This window comes from Protopterus annectens, chromosome 12.part0 (genome assembly GCF_019279795.1).
Source record: "Protopterus annectens isolate FY-2018-M chromosome 12.part0, PAN1.0, whole genome shotgun sequence".
In the NCBI taxonomy this organism is placed as follows: Eukaryota; Metazoa; Chordata; order Ceratodontiformes; family Protopteridae; genus Protopterus; species Protopterus annectens.
The window spans coordinates 882,257,120-882,274,804 of record NC_056746.1 but is presented as its reverse complement, the minus strand read 5'-3'; the positions used below and the strand labels follow the sequence as shown (position 1 = coordinate 882,274,804).

Genomic DNA, 17,685 nt, shown 5'->3' with positions numbered 1-17,685 from the left:
AATACTTAAGTAAAATTAAGGAAACTAAAATTAAGAAACTTAACTCGCCAAGCCTATAGCAACGGCCGAGCATACTCAAAACCTCCCCCTTCCCAAACAGGAACTCTCATTGGCCAAGTCCTGTCTAACGGAAGTGAGCAGGTCAACCAGCATGACTGTAGCGTACAAAGTGATAACTCGGTTCAGCAACAACCTCCACAAGGATGTATTAATAACACTCAGTTTGCAAATGGTAGAAACTTGAATTATGCTACAGTTGCCTCAAGCCATGATCAGTTTAACGACCCACACACAGAACAAGGAAATTTTCGGAAGGGAGCCTCTTATTACAACTTGAGGCAGAACACAAACCATCCTTGCAATTACAGCAACTTCAAACAACGGGGGAAGAGAGGGAGGTAATTATGACTGATTTCACTAACCAAGGAGACTGTCGTATCATGTTTAATGTGAATAGAGACTTCAAGATTTTCAACTATACTGACATACAAATTGATACTGTTTTGAGTTACTTTCTAGAGGTAACGCACGTTTGTACCTAGTAGTAAGGCTGATTTAGTTGAAACTTTAATCGATTTGAAACTTTTTGTTAGAAAATTGAATCTAAAGGTCCTCTTTGGGGGAGACGCGGCTAGGGATAATAACCTTCATGTTGCTAGTACGTTTTTACCACCACTGCATCCTGTTTTAGCCTTGTTTGATAAAATGTGCGAAACAGACTTACGAAACACGTTGCCTTTGAATGCATACCAAAGAAATGTAACATTTAATGTATCAATGGATGAAAAATTTTCTTTAAATCCTATTGGAGAAGCAGGGGTTAGAATTATGCAACTCAAGGGTGATGATTCAGTTGTTATGTTAGAAGAGGATTATATCGTAAAAATGTTAAGAATACTAGACAGTAACATACCAGGAGAAGTAAAGAAATGAACTTAACCAAGCATATTCTAGGATTCGCTCATTTTTCAATGATTTATTTATTGAGGGACGAATTGATATGCCAACCTTGACCTATCTTATTATGCTTACATCTAGGATCCCAATTCTTTTTGGGATTCCCAAGATTCACAAATCATTGACAGACCTACCCATGAGACCCTTAGTCGATGCTAGAAACAGCATTACCTACCCCTGTGTAAAAGTTGTGGATAATATTCAAGAAATATGTGGTGCAGGAAACTGCTATTTGCAAAGATTCATGGCCATTCCTTCAGAATATCAATACTCTTAATTATGACGAAAATCTTAACTTTTTCACCACTGACATGAAGGATTTGTACTCATCTATACCCCATGAGGAGGGGATAGAATGGGTCAATTTTATGCTCAGGAAAAGGGTAGCTTCTCAATCAGAAATAGTATTAGTGGAAGAATTGTTGGATATAGTGTTATCCTACAACTTCCTGACTTTTAACAAAATTTACCTCCAGAAAGTCGGTGTGGCCATGGGCTCCCAGTGTGGGGCAAGTTTCGCCAACTTAGTCATGGCCTACTGGGAGCAGGAAGTAGTTGGGAAGAATCACAAGGTGGCAAATCAGATGAAGTATTATATGCGTTTTTGACAATATTTTTATATTAATAGAAGTAGATGAAAGAACAGCCACTGAATTAGAATCATTCTTTAACTCAACTTCCAGCTTCTTGTCATTAACACATACATATAGTTCTGATCGGATTGCTTACATGGATGTAGACTTATTGAAAGACTATGGAGAAAAATCCTTCTCTGCAAAAATTTACAGAAAGGAGACTTATTCCAACAGCTTACTGCACTACACTAGTGGCCACTCTTGGTACCAGAAGAGATCAGTACTTAAAGGTCAGCTGGTCAAAGCTGCACATATAGTATCAAGGGATGCCGACTTTTTTAGACGTGTCAACTACTGAAGGGGTATGTTTATTAGACGTGGTTATCCCAGACAACTTATTGACAAGCTCAAAGAAGTAGAAGAGGAAAAAAAGAGACTCGGGGATATACCAACCGATTCTTGGAGGTGCATCACACCTTGTATCCAAGAATTCAAATGTTAATGACATCATGGTCACATCATGGTTGAAGTTTATTACACCCTTTAGTAAAGACAATGAAGTTATTTTATCAATTATTCAAAAAAAAAAAAACTGGCCCCTAATACAAAATAATGACTTGAGAGGACAACTACCAGAAAAACTTGGATATTTCACTGCCTGCCGTATGCAAAGGCTGGAGCCAGGCACTTTGTGAATACTCTGGGTGCAGTAGACAAGCCAAAGGGGAGTGCAGAGAACTGATAGTGCATACAGCCTGTCCAGAAGCAGAGCTATCTCCTGCAAGACTCCCTCATGGGGATGTGCAGATAGGCTTCTTTTAAGTCTAGGGTGACTAGTCAGGCAACTTTGGCTAGCATAGGGAGAAGCTGTTGCAGGGTTAGCATTTTGAATTTTGTGACCACCAGAAAGGTGTTGAGAATTGATAGATCCAGGATTGGATGCCAAGAGCCCTCTTTTCTGGGCAACAGGAGCAGTCTGGAGTAGAAACCCTGTCCCCTTTGTTCTACTGGAACAGGTTGGATGGCCCTGATATTGAGCAGGGAATGTACTTGCTTTTGAGCCTCTGCCCACTAGTTTGGAAGAAGGTCTGTAAACCCACTTGGGGTTGGCAGGGAATGGAAGTAGAATCTGTACCCCCTTGGATACAATGTTTAGAACCCATCAGTCCTGAGTAATGGGCATCCAGTTTTTGGCATGAAGGGCGAGTTTTCCTCTTAGGGGCACAAGTAGATGGGCAGGGCTGGGAAGGATAATTGAAAAGTCATTGTGAACTTTTACCATAAGGGGGTGGCTTGCCACTCCCTGTTTTTGACGTGGGAGCATTCCATTGTTTAGATCTCTGCATACCCTGAGACTGCAGTCTTGGTGGTCTGGTTCCCCTGGGTTTGGACTAAAGGCCTGGAAAGGATCAATTTTTTGTAGACCAATGCCTACTGAATCTAGGTGGCTGCAATTGTAAAAATTCTTCAACAGTTTGCATAGATTTAGCTTTTTCTTCAATCTTTTAAAGAACCGCTTCTGCTTTGGTGCAAACAAACAGTCCTAATTTAAAGGAGCATCTAGTAATTTTGATTTGACATTGTCTGGCAAGGTTTGTTCCTTCAGCCAAGCATGTCTTCTCAGTACAGACTCAGTGACTGCAGCCCTGCAAGATACCTCTAGGGAATCAAAGTCACATTGCAAAGTAAGCTTACCAACTTGGTTTGCAGAATGCATCAACTGTTGTAAATCTTTATTTTCTGCACAATCTGGAAGCAACACCATTTTTTGTTTAATTTGTCCCACAATATGTTGCTGGTACTTCAACACATGAAAAGTACAGTTGTGTACCTACCATAAATGTAGATGTTAGAGTGTATTCACTGTTGCAGTCATTACTCTTGGGTTATCCTGCTGGCAGGCTACCCGCAGTTGGCCTGAATTCCAAAGTCTAGGTCCGGCGTCGTTTGCTGTTGCCTCTTCCCTGACATCAGTGCGCCAGGGGTATAAAAACTGCAGCAGACGCCATTTTCTTCAGTTTTTCTTGCCCCAGATGTCAAGTGCTCCCCAAAGTGGAAGGCTGAAAATTATGCCAATAAGTACACATCTACAAAAATAACATTTCCTTCATCTACACGCAAATACACCACATAGGCTATATAGGATAGAGAAGTACAGTTAAGTCCCAGCAAAGAAAAGGGGGATGGTGGGTAACCTGGACTGCAACAGTGAATACACTCGAACATCTACATTTATGGTAGGTACACAACTGCACTATGATCATTGTGTTTCACTATTACAGTCATAAATCTTGGGTTGAATCCCAAAGATGAGGTTGGGTGGCTGGGCCTAAATAGGATTAGGAGAGACTATAAGACACTGCAGAACTGCAGTGGCAAAGCCTGCTCTGGATTTAGAGTAGAGAGGTAAGTGGTAGTGCTTGGTAAAAGTGTGCACTGAACTCAAAGTTGCAGCCTCAAAAATGTCTTTGGTTGGTACTCCTCTGAAAAAGACTGCTGAAGTGGCTGCTGCTCTGGTTGAATGTGACCTAATGCCCTTAGGCACTGATTTGCCATGTTGTGAATAGCAGAAATGAATGCAGTGGCCTATCCATTTTGAAATAGTCTGCTTTGAGATAGCCTTTCCTTGTGATCCTGCTGCATATGCTACTAAGAATTGCTCAGTCTTTCTGAAAGCCTTAGTTCTGTCCAAGTAGAAGCGTAACTGTCTGTGCATGTCCAAAGAATGCAGGAGTCTCTCACCCTTATTCTGTGGGTTTGGATTAAAAAGTAGGCAAATGAATGGTTTGGTTAAGGGCCACACTGGACATTACCTTAGGCATAAATGTCGGGTTCGTCTTCAGAGAAAAGTACAGTTTTTTTTACCTACCATAAATGTAGATGTTCGAGTGCTAATACAGCTGCAGTCATAACAGATGGGTTCTCCTGCCGTCAGGCGGGTCCTCGGTCGGCCGAATTCCAAAGTCTAGGTCCAGCGTCGGTTGTCGTCGCTTCTTCCCTGATGTCAGTGCAACAGGGGTATAAAAGAACCAGCCAACACCATTTTCTTCAGTTTTTCTTGCCCCAGATGTTAGGTGCCCCCAGAAGGAAGGCAAAACATAAATTTATGTAGTAAAGCAAATGCAATATAATCAAAAAACAGTAGTTGCAAGCAAATACACCATAAAAGAATACCCCAATGAGGTTGTATGAGAAGGTGTTAGCCATAAGGCCTGTCCCAAGAGGGGAAGGAGGGAGGGAAACCTGGACTGCAGCTGTATTAGCACTCTAACATCTACATTTATGGTAGGTACAAAACTGTACTATGTTCATCGTGCATACAGCTGCAGTCATAACAGATGGGTAGAATCCCAAAGCTAATAAAGGGGTGGTAGGCACTAAGTGGAACTAGGTGGAGCCAGGATGCCCTGCAAGACTGCAGTGGCAAAGCCCACTCTAGTTTTGGAGTATAATGGTAGGTGATAGTGCTTGGAGAAAGTATGTACAGAACTCCAAGTGGCTGCTTCCAAAATATCTTTGGTAGGAACCCCCCTGAGGAAAGCAGCAGAGGTAGCTGTGGCCCTTGTGGAGTGAGATCTGATGCCTGTAGGTACAGTTTTACCATGAAAAGAGTAACAAAAGCATATGCAGTGGGCTATCCATTTTGAGATTGTCTGTTTGGTAACAGGCTTCCCTTGAGCACCTGTTGCATAGGACACAAAGAGTTGCTCTGATTTTCTGAAAGGCTTTGTTCTGTCCAAATAACGGAGCTGTCTGTGAATGTCCAAGGAATGTAGCAGCCTCTCCCCTTTTTTTGTGGATTAGGGTAAAACGTAGGTAAGTGGATAGCCTGATTCAAGGCTACCCCGGATACTACCTTTGGCATAAATTAAGGATTGGTTCGTAAGGAAACTCTGTCCTGATGGAAAATGATGAAAGGCTGCACAGCCATGAGGGCTTGTAGTTCCGAAACTCTGCGTGCTGAGGTGATAGCTAGAAGGAAGGCTGTTTTCCATGACAAATATTGCAGATCTGTTGAAGCAGCTGGCTCAAAAGGAGGCAGGGTTAGTTTTTCTAGAATGAAATTGAGGTCCCAAGCCAGAACTGGTTGCTTCCTTGGGGGTTTTATATTCTTAGCCCCTCTGAGGAACTATCTTAAGAGAGGGTGACAGAATAAAGGAGGATCAGTGTTGTACTCTGCAGAAATGGCTGAGGCATGGATTTTGATGGAGGAGAATGAAAGTCCACTGCTTAGCAGCTCGGCTAGGTACTGTAGTATTTGAGGTAAATTCAGTATTCCAGGATTCTGACCCTTTTTCTGATTCCAGACACAAAACAGTTTCCATTTTGCGGAGTAGGCTTTTCTAGTAGAAGGCCTTCTGCCCTCCAAAATGACATCCTGCACCTCCTTGGAGAGTAGGGTCTGCTGCGAATTTAAGGAATCCTCCATGTGGCTAGATTGAGTGTTTTCAGCTGACTAGTTTTGAAGTTGTGCTGAGTCAGTAGAACAGGCATTAGAGGCAGGATCCAGGAGTGGGTACCAGTGTTGTCTTGGCCAGTCTGGAGCAATGAGAATCATCTTTGGTCTGTCTGCTCTGGCTTTTAAGAGAACTTTGGCCAGCAGTGGAAGAGGTGGAAAGGTATAAACCGTCATTGTTGTCCAACTGAGAGTGCGTCCACTTTCCAGGCCTGTGGATGAAAGGTCCTTGAGCAGAATTTTGTCAATTGGTAATTTCTGTGGGTGGCAAAGAGATCTATGTCTGGCCTTCCCCATGCTTGAATTATCATTGTAAAAACTTGAGGATGCAACTTCCATTCATGTGGATCTGTCATATTTCTGCTCAGGTTGTCTGCCAGTGTGTTTTCCTTCCCTGGCAGGAATTGTGCTTGAAGTTGGATTTGCAATTCCAGAGCAGTGTTCCAAAGGGACATGGCTAGTCTGCACAGGGGATATGAATGAGTTCCTCCCTGTTTGTTTACGTACCACATCACTGTGGTGTTGTCTGTTCTTAACAATAGCTGCCCTGGATGCAGTAGGTCTTTGAAAGCCATAATAGCATTTATTACTGCTAGCATTTCCTTTTGATTGATGTGTAGGTGTTTTCTTTTTGTGACCATTTGCCCTGAATGCACCGATCTGTCATGGGCGCCCCCCAGGCGTAGTCCGAGGCGTCTGTTGTGATGATTTGATTTGCCTGAGGCTTGCAGAATGGGAGACCTATGTTTCTTTGGCATGCTTGAGCCCACCACAGAAATTCCTTTTGAAGACATGGAATCAGTGGTATGATTGTTTCCAAACTGTGGCTGTGTTGAGACCATAAGTTTTTTAGGTACCATTGAAGTTTCCTCATATGCAGCTTTGCACATGGGATTAGCAGGATGCAAGATGCCATGAATCCCAGAGCCTGCAGGATTTTCCTTGCAGTCAGCCTGGTGAAGGTTGCCAGTTTTCTGAAGTATTGAGTTAATTGCCCTTGTTTCTCTGGCGTGAGATAGGCCACCTGGGTGTTTGTATCCAAGCTGGCACCCAGGAAAATTATTGTTTGAGAGGGTATTAGTCTTGACTTCTTTTTGTTGACTGTGTATCCCAGAGATTTCAACAACATTATTACAAACACCAGGTGTTTCAGAAGAGCGTGTTTGCTGTCCGCTTGGATCAGGCAGTCGTCCAGATATGGGTATATTTGTATCCCTTGAAGTCTGCAGAAGGCAATTACTGATGCCAGGCATTTCGTGAGCACTCTGGGCGCAGTAGATAAACCAAAGGGAAATGCAAAGAATTGATAATAGGATGAACCTGCAAGAAATCTGAGGTATCTTCTGCAATCTTGTCTGATTGGGACATGCAGGTATGCCTCCTTGAGGTCCAATGTCACCAGCCAAGACTCCTTGCCCAGCATGGGAAGAAGCTGCTGTAATGTGAGCATCTTGAACTTTGGTACGAGTAAATATGTGTTTAGGATGGATAGGTCCAAAATAGGTCTCCAATCTTTGCCCTTCCTTGGTACCAGGAATAGTCTGGAATAAAAACCTTGACCCTGTTCTTGTGCAGGTACCTCTTGAATAGCTTTCATGTCCATGAGATCTAAAATTTGTTTTTGTGCCTCTGCCCTTTGATTGTGTGGCAGGTTTGGCATGCCTCTCATTTTTGGAAGGGTGTGAAACTGGAATCTGTAGCCTCTGTCTATAATGTCCAGGATCCATTTGTCTTTTGTGACAATATGCCAAATTTTTCGAAAATAATGCCAGTTTTCCGCCTAAAGGTGCTGCCATTTGAGCCTTGCTTGGCATGCAAAGGGGAAAGTCATTGGGTCTGCTTTCTGAATGGCTGTGAACTATCCTCACCCCTCTTGGTGTAGGTGTTTGCCATTGTCTGCCTCTAAATTATCCTTGAGATTGCCCCCTACCTCTCGGGTGCCTGTATCTACCTCTTTGAGGTCTGTCTGTGGCTGGAAAGGACCAATTTTTTGAAGGCCAATTTCTACTGAAACATGGCGGTTGTACCTGTAGGAAATCTTTCACTGTTTGCATTGATTTTGCCTTTTCCTCCATTTTCTTTAATACCTCCTCAGCTTTAACACCAAACAATACATCTTTTTGAAGAGGTGCATCTAATAATTTAGCTTTGACATGATATGGTAAGGTTTGCTCTTTGAGCCAAGCATGTCTACGTATGACTGATCCTGTAACAGCAGCTCTACAAGAGGCCTCTAAAGCATCAAAACCACATTGCAAGGTATGTTTACCCACTTGCTCTGCACTATGCAACAAATCCTGCAACTCCTTCAAGTCTGGTTGTTCAGGTTGTGACATTTTGCTTTTCAACTGAGATAACAAAAACTGTTGATACTTTAATATATGGAACTGACAGTTTAATGCCCTCATGGTTAAAGTGGCCGAGGTGTATACCTTTTCCCCCACCTTTCTAAAGCTCTGGAATCTCTCTCTGAAGGTAATGGATTTTTGGCAGTGGAGGCCTTAATTCCCTTGGGACCCTGTGAAATAGTTTCTGGGTCAGCCACATGGCTTTTGTATAGGAATTGGTGTGAATCAGGCACCCGGTAATACCAGTCAGGCTTAACTGGAGCTGGAGGTAAAGAATCTGGGTTAAGGCTGGCCTCTGAATACACATCATCTAATATGTCTAAGACAGGAGGTATAGCCAGAGGCCTGTGCTGAGGGAGCAAGAGGAAATCCCTGAGCCTTTTCTTGGAGTCTGAGTACTCTTGGCCTTCCCAGTGGAAGTGTTCCCTCAAGGTATGCAAGGTTTCCCCAAAAGAGTAATCCTCAGGGGGGGGAGACGGAGGGAATGGACTCCTCTGCATCAGAATCTTCGAAAGGGGAGTAAGAATGTTCCTGGTCCTCAGAATGCTCTGAAGTAATGGAGGCCTGGTCCGAGGAAAGGTATTCTTCCTCCACTCTGGGCCTTTTGATAAGAGTAATCAAATCCTCAGCCATTTTGAGCATCTGCTTTTTAGGCATGGGGCTTTGAGAGGGGCCCTGAGGAGCTTGTCTTTTAGAACGCATGGCTGCTATAGATTTAGTGTAAGCCTTAATGGAAAAAGAAGAAATAGGCCTGAAGACACCTTGAGAGGTGGCAGGCCTGTCTGAACTCTGAGTTTCCCCGCCAAGAGTGACTTCGGTATCTGTAGTCGGGGTGTGGGCCGAAGAGCTTGCGACCTTGGGCACAGAAGACACCGCTAATGAAGAGTCATTGGTAATCAGGGGCTGCGTAGGCGCCTCGCTGAGAACCGGAGCACATGTAGTCGGCTTTAGCGTGGTGTCGGTAGAAGTCGCGGACCTCGTATGCCGGTCCTTATCTTTATGTCGTTTACTCAAAATTAGAGTCTGAGTATCAGACGACATGTTGTAATTAAACTTTTTGCCAAAATAGTGCTGGGCGAACTCCGCCCGACGCTTAATAGTGCGTCTGTTGAATGTAGCACAAAAACGACAGGCCGAGACGTCGTGGTCTGGGCCTAAGCAAGGTATACAGAGGGAATCGAAATCCTTATGCGGTATTTGCTTCCCACATGAAATGCAATTATTAACTTTGTCTGACATCGGTCTGAGGCAAGAAAAGTTTCCCCAATGGGGTACTTAGCTTTCTAGAAGTCTTCGGTTGAAAAATATTCGTAATCTCAGGAGCTGGCCGACAGGCACTTGCGAACTGCTTCTGCTTCGGGCACCGCGCGGCAAGAAAGACTAAAGAAAATGGCGTCTGCTGGTTCTTTTATACCCGTCGCACTGACGTCAGGGAAGAAGCGACGACAACCGACGCCGGACCTAGACTTTGGAATTCGGCCGACCGATGACCCACCTGACGGCAGGAGAACCCATCTGTTATGACTGCAGCTGTATGCACGATGAACATCCCTGTCTGGATGAAAAATGATAAAAGGTTCCACAGCCATAAGTGCCTGTAACTCAGACTCATCTTGCAGAGGTTATTGCTAGGAGCAGAGCGGTTTTCCAAGATAAGAACTTTATTTCAGCTGTATTAGCTAGCTCATAAGGCAGCAGTGTGAGTTTTTCCAAGACACAACTGAGGTCCCATGCAGGTATTGGTGCTCTCCTTGGAGGTCTTATGTTTTTGGCCCCTCTGAGGTACTGCCTTAACAACGGATGTGAAAAAATTGATAGTTCCATATTGTAATAAGCTGAAATGGCAGCGGCATGGATTTTAATTGATGAAAAGGATAGACCTTTGTCCAGCATCTCAGTTAGGTATTGTAAAATCTGAGGAATATTTGGTACAAACGTGTCAACTCCTTATACCTGGTTCCAGGCACAGAATCTTCTCCATTTTTCTGCATAAGATTTTCTGGTACTGGGCCTCCTGGCCTCCAAAATAACATCCATCACTGCTTTAGAGAGAGGTGTGTTCTGAATGGCTACATTATCTGCTATGCTGCCAGATTTGGGGTTCTTAGTTGGCTGTGTAGGATCGGATTGTTTCGTTGGGTCAGTAAGTGAGGAATTAGAGGCAATGTCCAGGTTGAGCCTCGAGACAAGCTCTTTAGGATTGGGTACCAGTGCTGGCAGGGCCAGTCTGGGGCAATCAGAATTATTCTTGGCTTCTCTTGTCTGACCTTTAGGAGTATCTTGGGGAGGAGAGGCAGAGGAGGAAAAGCATATACTGTTAAGGTTTTCCAGCTGAATGATAGGGCGTCAACTTTCCATGCTTGCTTGTGATAAATCCTTGTGCAGAATCTCTGTAGTTGGCAGTTGTGAGGGGAGGCAAATAGATCTATGTCTCAGCATCCCCATTTCTTTATTATCATGCTGAAGACTTGTGGATCCAGTTTCCACTTGTGGGGATCTGTGAGGTTTCTGCCTAGTTAGTCTGCCAGCATATTTTTCTTTCCTGGCAGGAATTGTGCTTCCAGGTGTACTTGATAAGTCAATGCTGTGTCCCACATAATCATGACTTGTCTGCAGAGGGGGTAGGAATGTGTGCCTCCCTGCTTGTTTATGTACCACATGACTGTAGTATTATCCGTCCTTATCAGTAGTTGTCCTGGATGGAGAAGATCTTTGAAAGATGTCAGAGCACTCTGAACAGCTAGCATCTCTTTTGAGTGATATGAAGATGCCTTTGGCTGGTGGGCCATGTGCCCTGAATACATTTTCCTGCCATGTGGGGCCCCCAGGCATAATCTGATGCATCTGTTGTTATTGACTGCCTGGCTGTGGGTAGGGTGAATGGCTGTCCCTTGTTGTGGTGACAGACCTGTGCCCACCATCGAAACTCCTGTTGCAGGCAAGGAATGAGGGTAATTAATGTTTCCAGGCTGTGACAATGTTGAGTCCAAACACTTTAGATACCATTGTAGTTTCCTCATATGCAGTCTGGCATATGGAATTAGCAGAATGCAGGATGCCATGAAGCCCAAAGCCTGCAGAATTTTTCTTGCAGGGAGTTGCGTGTTTGTTGCCATCAATTGGAAATATTGAGTCAGTTGTCCTTGCTTGTCTGGTGTGAAATAAGCCATCTGGGCCGTTGTATTGAAGCTGGCACCCAGGAATATTATCTCTTGTGAGGGCACTAGTTTTGATTTCTTTTCATTTACTGTGTACCCTAGACAAATTAACACTCTTTTTACAAATGCCAGATGCTTTAGAAGAATGTCTTTGCTCTCTGCTTGAATATGGCAGTCGTCCAAGTATGGGTACATTTGAATTCCTTTTTGTCTGCAAAATGCAATTACTGGTGCCAGGCATTTTGTAAAGACCCTGGGCGCAGTAGATAAGCCAAAGGGCAGTGCAGAGTATTGGTAATGCATTGAACCTGCTAAGAATCGGAGGGATCTACTGCAATTTTGTCTGATAGGGACTTGCAAGTATGCCTCCTTGAGGTCCAAAGTTACGAGCCAAGCTTTCTTGCCCAGCATGGGAAGAAGCTGCTGTAGTGTCAACATTTTGAATTTTGGAACATCCAGGTAAGTATGTAGAGAAGAAAGATCCAGAATGGGCCTCCAAACTTTGTCCTTTCTGGGAACCAGAAAGAGTCTTGAGTAAAATCCTTGTCCATTCTCCTGTGTTGGTACCTTTTGAATAGCTCTCATGTCCATGAGTGCTGTAATTTGTCTTTGAGCCTCTGCTCATTGATTTGGTGGCAGATTTGGCATTCCTTTTAATCTTGGCAGAGTGTGAAAGTGGAACTTGCAACCTTGAGATACAATATTGAGAACCCATTTGTCTTTGGTGATCATATGCCAATTGTGACTGAAAAAAGCCAGTTTTCCCCCCAAGGGGGCTGCCAAGAGAGAGATGTTTGGCAGCTGTAGTGGGAAGTCATTGGGGCTGTTTTTTATATGGTTGCGGCCTGTCTTCCCCTTCTTTCTGGGTTGAAGCACCCCATTGCAGAGGCCTTAAGTACCTTGTGGTTGACCTCTGCCTCTTGGACGTCTGTATCTGCCCCTTTGAGGTCTGTCTGAAACTGGAAAGGACCAATTCATTGTTGGCCAATTTCTGCTAAATCGAGGAGGCTGAACCTGTAAAATCCTTCACCATTTGCATAGATTTTGCTTTATCCTGCATTTTCTTTAATACCTCTTCTGCCTTAACTCCAAATAAAACATCCTGCTGCAAAGGTGCATCCAATAATTTTGCTTTAACATGATCTGGTAAAGTTTGCTCTTTTAACCAAGCGTGTTTTTTAATGACAGACCCTGTAACTGCTGCTCTACAGGAGGCCTCGAATGAATCAAAACCACATTGCAAAGTATGTTTTCCCACTTGTTCAGCTGCATGCAATACATCCTATATTTCCTTAAAGTTAGGAAGTTCTGAATTTGGAAGCATTTTTTGTTTCAACTGAGACATCAAATATTGCTGATATTTAAGCATGTGAAACTGGCAATTTAAGGCCCTCATTGCTAAAGTTGCAGATGTATATACTTTCTTCCCCCATCTGTCTAATGCTCTGGAATCTCTGTCAGAGGGACTGGATTTTTTGCCTTTACTCCTTTGGGACCCTGGGAAATAGTTTCAGGGTCAGCAACAGGGCTTTTATAAAGGAATTTGTGAGAGTCAGGGACTCTGTAGTATCTGTCTGGCTTAACTGGAGCAGGAGGTCAAGAATCAGGATTTAAACTTGATTCAGAATACACATCATCCACAATATCTGACACTGGCGGAATAGCAAGGTGTCTGTGTTGAGGCAGTAAAAGAAAATCTGAGCCTTTTCTTGGATTCTGAATAATCCTGGCCTTCCCAATGGAAATGCTCCCACATGGTATGTAAGGTTTCCCCAAAGGAGTAGTCCTCTGGTGGAGAGGCTGAAGGAATCGATTCCTCAGCATCAGAGTCCTCATAAGGGGGTAAAGAGTATCCTTGGTCTGAGGATGAATCTGAGGAGATGGACACCTGATCGGATGAGTCATAGTCTGCATCCTGTCTAGGCCTTTTATCAGGAGGAAGGTGGGACCCCCTGATCAGAGTAATTAAGTCTTCTGCCATTTTGAGCATCTGTTTCTTAGGCACGGAGGCCTGTCCTGGTGAATGCTGAAGTTGTTTATTTGTTTTAGATTTAGCAGAAGATCGAATGGTTAACGGAGTAGGCCTGAAAACGCCCTCTGCAGGTGCGGGTTGTTCAGCTACTACGGAGCCCTCTGAAGGGTTAGTCTCAGTAGGACGTTAGTCTGGTGTATCCGAAGGCCCAGCCATCTCCACGTGGGAGTCAGAGGTGGCCTGTGGTTCCAAAGATGCGGTCGTCGGGGGCTGCAAAGGCGCCTCGCTGAAAACCGGAGAACTGGTGAACAGCCTAGAAGAGGCTTCGTCAGTTTTGGGCCTGGGAAGCCTGTCTTTGTGCTTTTTGTGTAACCTGGTCGTCGGTAGATCCGATGGCATGGTGTAATTGAATTTTCTGCCAAAATAATGTCGGGCAAAATCAAACCGTTTAATAGTGCGCTTGTTAAACCCAGCACAAAACCGACAACCTGTGACACTGTGGTCTAGGCCTAGGCATGGGATACAATAGGAATGGAAATCCTTATGAGGTATTCGCTTCCCACAAGGAATACAATTATTAACTTTTACCGACATCGGTCTGAGGCAAGAAAAAGTTTCCCCAACAGGGTACTTAGCTTTGTAGAAGACTTCGGTTCTGGATTCGGAATGAAAATCTCAGGAGTCGCCGACCGGCACTTGCGAAATGCTTTTGCTTCGGGCACCGCGCGGCAAGAAAGACTGAAGAAAATGGCATCGGCTGCATCTTATATACCCCTGGGGCACCGACGTCAGGGAAGAAGCGACAGCAACTGACGCCGGACCAAGACTTTGGAACTCGGGCCGACTGCGGGACCGCCTGACGGCAGGATAACCCAAGTGTAATGACTGCAGCAGCGTAACACGATGAACATCAGAAATTTCAGAATCCTGAACAGAATTATCATTAGCAAATTCAATCTTAGGTCTCTTCGAGGGGTAAGGTTGACATCCCCTGATTAAAGTAATAAGGTCTTCAGCCATTCTTATTTGTTTTTAGACAGAGGCCTGACCATGTGGTCTGGGCGGTTTCCTAGACATGGTTCGAGTTTTAGGCCTTGAAGAAGATGGCGTCTGTTTAATATGCAAGTCAGTAGGCTTGAATACACCCACAGAAGCCTGCACAGCGGCTCTGGACCCATCCAAGGTAGACACATCTGCAGGTTCCACAGTTGAAGCATCTTGTGGCATACCGGACTCCGAATGGGTCTCAGTAGAGGCCTGTGAATCTGAAGTAGCAGGTATCAGGGGCTGCGAAAGCACCTCACTGAGTACCGGCAAACTGGTGACTAGCTTAGGATAAGTGTTGTTGGCAGCTTTGGACCTAGGCGGCCTGTCTGTCTTTATCTTTGCATTTTTTCGGAATGTCGGTAGTCGGGTGGCTTACCGAAAACATATCCGGATAATTGAACAGAGTACCAAAATATTTAGAAGTGTAAATATACAGATGACAAATAGTTTGTTGTTTAAATAAGGCACAAAACCAACAGCGAGGTACATTGTCGATCAGGGCCTAGGCAAGGAATACAGTACAAATGGAAATCTTTATGAAGTATTTACTTTCCACAAGAAATACAATTAATGACTTTTACTGACATCGGTTTAGAGCAAGAAAGTTCCCCAACGGGGTACTTAGCTTTAGTTGAAGACTTCGGTTCTGAAACTCGAAAACGAAAATTTCAGGAGTCTGCCAACTGGCACTTGCAAACTGCTTCTGCTTCAGGCACCGCACGGCAAGAAAGACTGATGTAATGGCATCGGCTGCATGCTTTATACCCCTGACTACCTGACATCATGGAAGAAGGGACAGCAACCGACGCAGGACCCAAGACTTTGTTAATCAGGCTGACTGAGGGTTACTGCAAGCAGATAACCCAAATGCGATGACTGCAAGTGAAACACCAAGAATATCTCATTTACCACAAATCACGTAAAATAACTCGTTGTCAGAAGTTAAACGTCTCCTTACCTCAGATTCACTTTGAAGATCACTCAACCAACCAAACTGCATGCAGTACATCAGATGGTTCAAGACATCCTAAGCCACATCCTGTGAAAATAAATGATCCAAACTGTAAAACTTGCTCAAAGCTTCTTCCTCACCACTGCCCACATTTCATGACTTTCACTAAAATGCACTGGATATTAGTTTTATCAGCTAAAGAAGCATGTAATTGTACAAAGCACAGCTATGCAATAAACAAAAGTTATGTACTTACCATAACAATAGGTCCATGTCGTCTTATTCCATCCTTCTTGACCTTTAGGTTATCAGACCTGATGCAGGCACTTGCAGAATCTCAAGTCCAGGAGCACCACCTCCTCTACCCATAATACCCTGCTCTAAATGCCACTCTTTAGATTGAGTTTGCCCTATAAATGCTCCTAGAATTATAGGAGACAGGAAAAAGGGGACCATTTTGTAGGAAACAGGCAAGGGCAGCATAAAGCTTTTCTTACAGCATGGAGGCCCAGTCCATAAGATTGGACAGAAGAAACCCACTAAAGGGAAAATTTTGGAGAGGGTTCGGAGGGAAGGATGATTAAGAAGGAAGGCAACACATCTATTTTGTTATGGTGAGTACAAAACTTTCCTATCTGATGTATTTTCCATCAGTCTCAACATGTGGAACAGAGCCCTCCGACACCCCCCCCCCAAGGTGTCCCCAGGAAAGAATGTTCCGCAAAATGGTAGAACCAAAGGAAGCTCTAGACCTATAATGAATGTCCAGTTTGTAATGCGACACAAAGGTACGAGTTCAGTATCAAACAGCTGCAGCACTAACTTCAACTGAAGTGGGGGGAGGCAGTTCAAGCAGCCATTACTCTAGTGGAATGACCTCTAAGCTTCACAGGCAATGAAATTCCTTTCAGGGAGCATGCAAAGAAAATATTATTTGAGAGCCATCTGGCTTTCGAAACAGGCTTACCAGGTCTTTATTTAAACACAGAGTGAAAATGTTTGACTTTCTGAAAGTTTTGGTTCTGTCCAATAAATCTGAATCATCCATGAACATCCAAACAATGTAGCAAATACTCATTTGTTATGGAGATTTGGAAAGAAAACCAGTAAAATGAAAGGGCTAGCTCAAATTAAACTACAAAGCAACCTTGAGCAAAGGAAGAGTTGGTCCTTAAATTAACCCAATCTTTATGTAAAACCAGATAAGAAGGAATGGAAAATAGTGCTTGAATTTCAGACAATCTCACTGATGTTAATAGCCGTCAAAGATTTCCACAAAAAAAGTTTTAAAGACTGACTGCTGGTTCAAAGGGAGGCCTGGCAAGAACTTGCAATAGCAGAGTATGGTCTCATGGAGGCACCAGATCATAAGTGAACATATTAAAACGGTGTCCCTCAAAAAGGCCTTGGAGAACTTAACAGCCACCACAGGTGTAATACCCATGCCAAAGTAAAAGTCAGAAATGGCAGCAAGCTGCACTTTAATGGTAGAACACTGAAGATCAGAAGTAAAGAGACCAGCCAAGAAGTGCAGAAAAAGGGACCCAAGCCAATGGAAGATGTCCAAATGGAAACGCTTTCATTTACTAGCATACACCTTCCAAGTGGAAGGTTTCAGAGCTGAAGAAATGATATGATTATCAGAGCTTATGATTCCACGTCTTTATCGGAACTGGACTTGAAAGAACCATGCAGTTAGCTTGAGAGAGTCTAGGTTCGGATGAGTGATCAGACCCTTCACACATCCCTGAATTTAGGGCAGGAAAAGTAGGCAAGGCCAAAGAAAGGGGTAAGAAAACCTGATAGGGCCAGGACGAGGCAATGAGAATGACAAGTTACTCTGCAATGGGCTGGTTTCTGATGAAATTTTATTGCCAGTGGAGTTGGGGGCTAGGTAAACAGATCTGGAGGCCAAACATGCAAAACAGCATCCCTTGGCAACTGTCCCTCTGGACAGATCAATGTACTGAAACTGCTGCACTTCGTGTTGGGTGGGGAGGCATATAGGTCACAGCAAGGGGTGCCCCAGCAGCTAAAAATCTGCGCCACTATGTCCAGATTAAGACACCTCTCCTGAATCAGAAAGAAGGGGTCTGCTCAAAATGTCAAGGATGTTGGATTTCCCCAGGTTGTGCGTTCAATCATAAACAGCTGACAGGACATCTGCAACTGTCAAACTCATGGCCACTAGACACATGGGATAGAACAGAGTTCCTCCTC

General features: G+C 44.0%; 1 protein-coding gene across 1 annotated transcript in view; it reads right to left on the bottom strand.

The window, feature by feature from the left end:
- NCOA3 (nuclear receptor coactivator 3) overlaps positions 1-15,559 on the bottom strand; it is a gene marked incomplete in the record, with an annotated part of 973,610 nt that extends 958,051 nt beyond the window's left edge. The window contains 1 exon segment of the mRNA XM_044089911.1: positions 15,472-15,559.
- Positions 15,560-17,685: the final 2,126 nt, after the last annotated feature.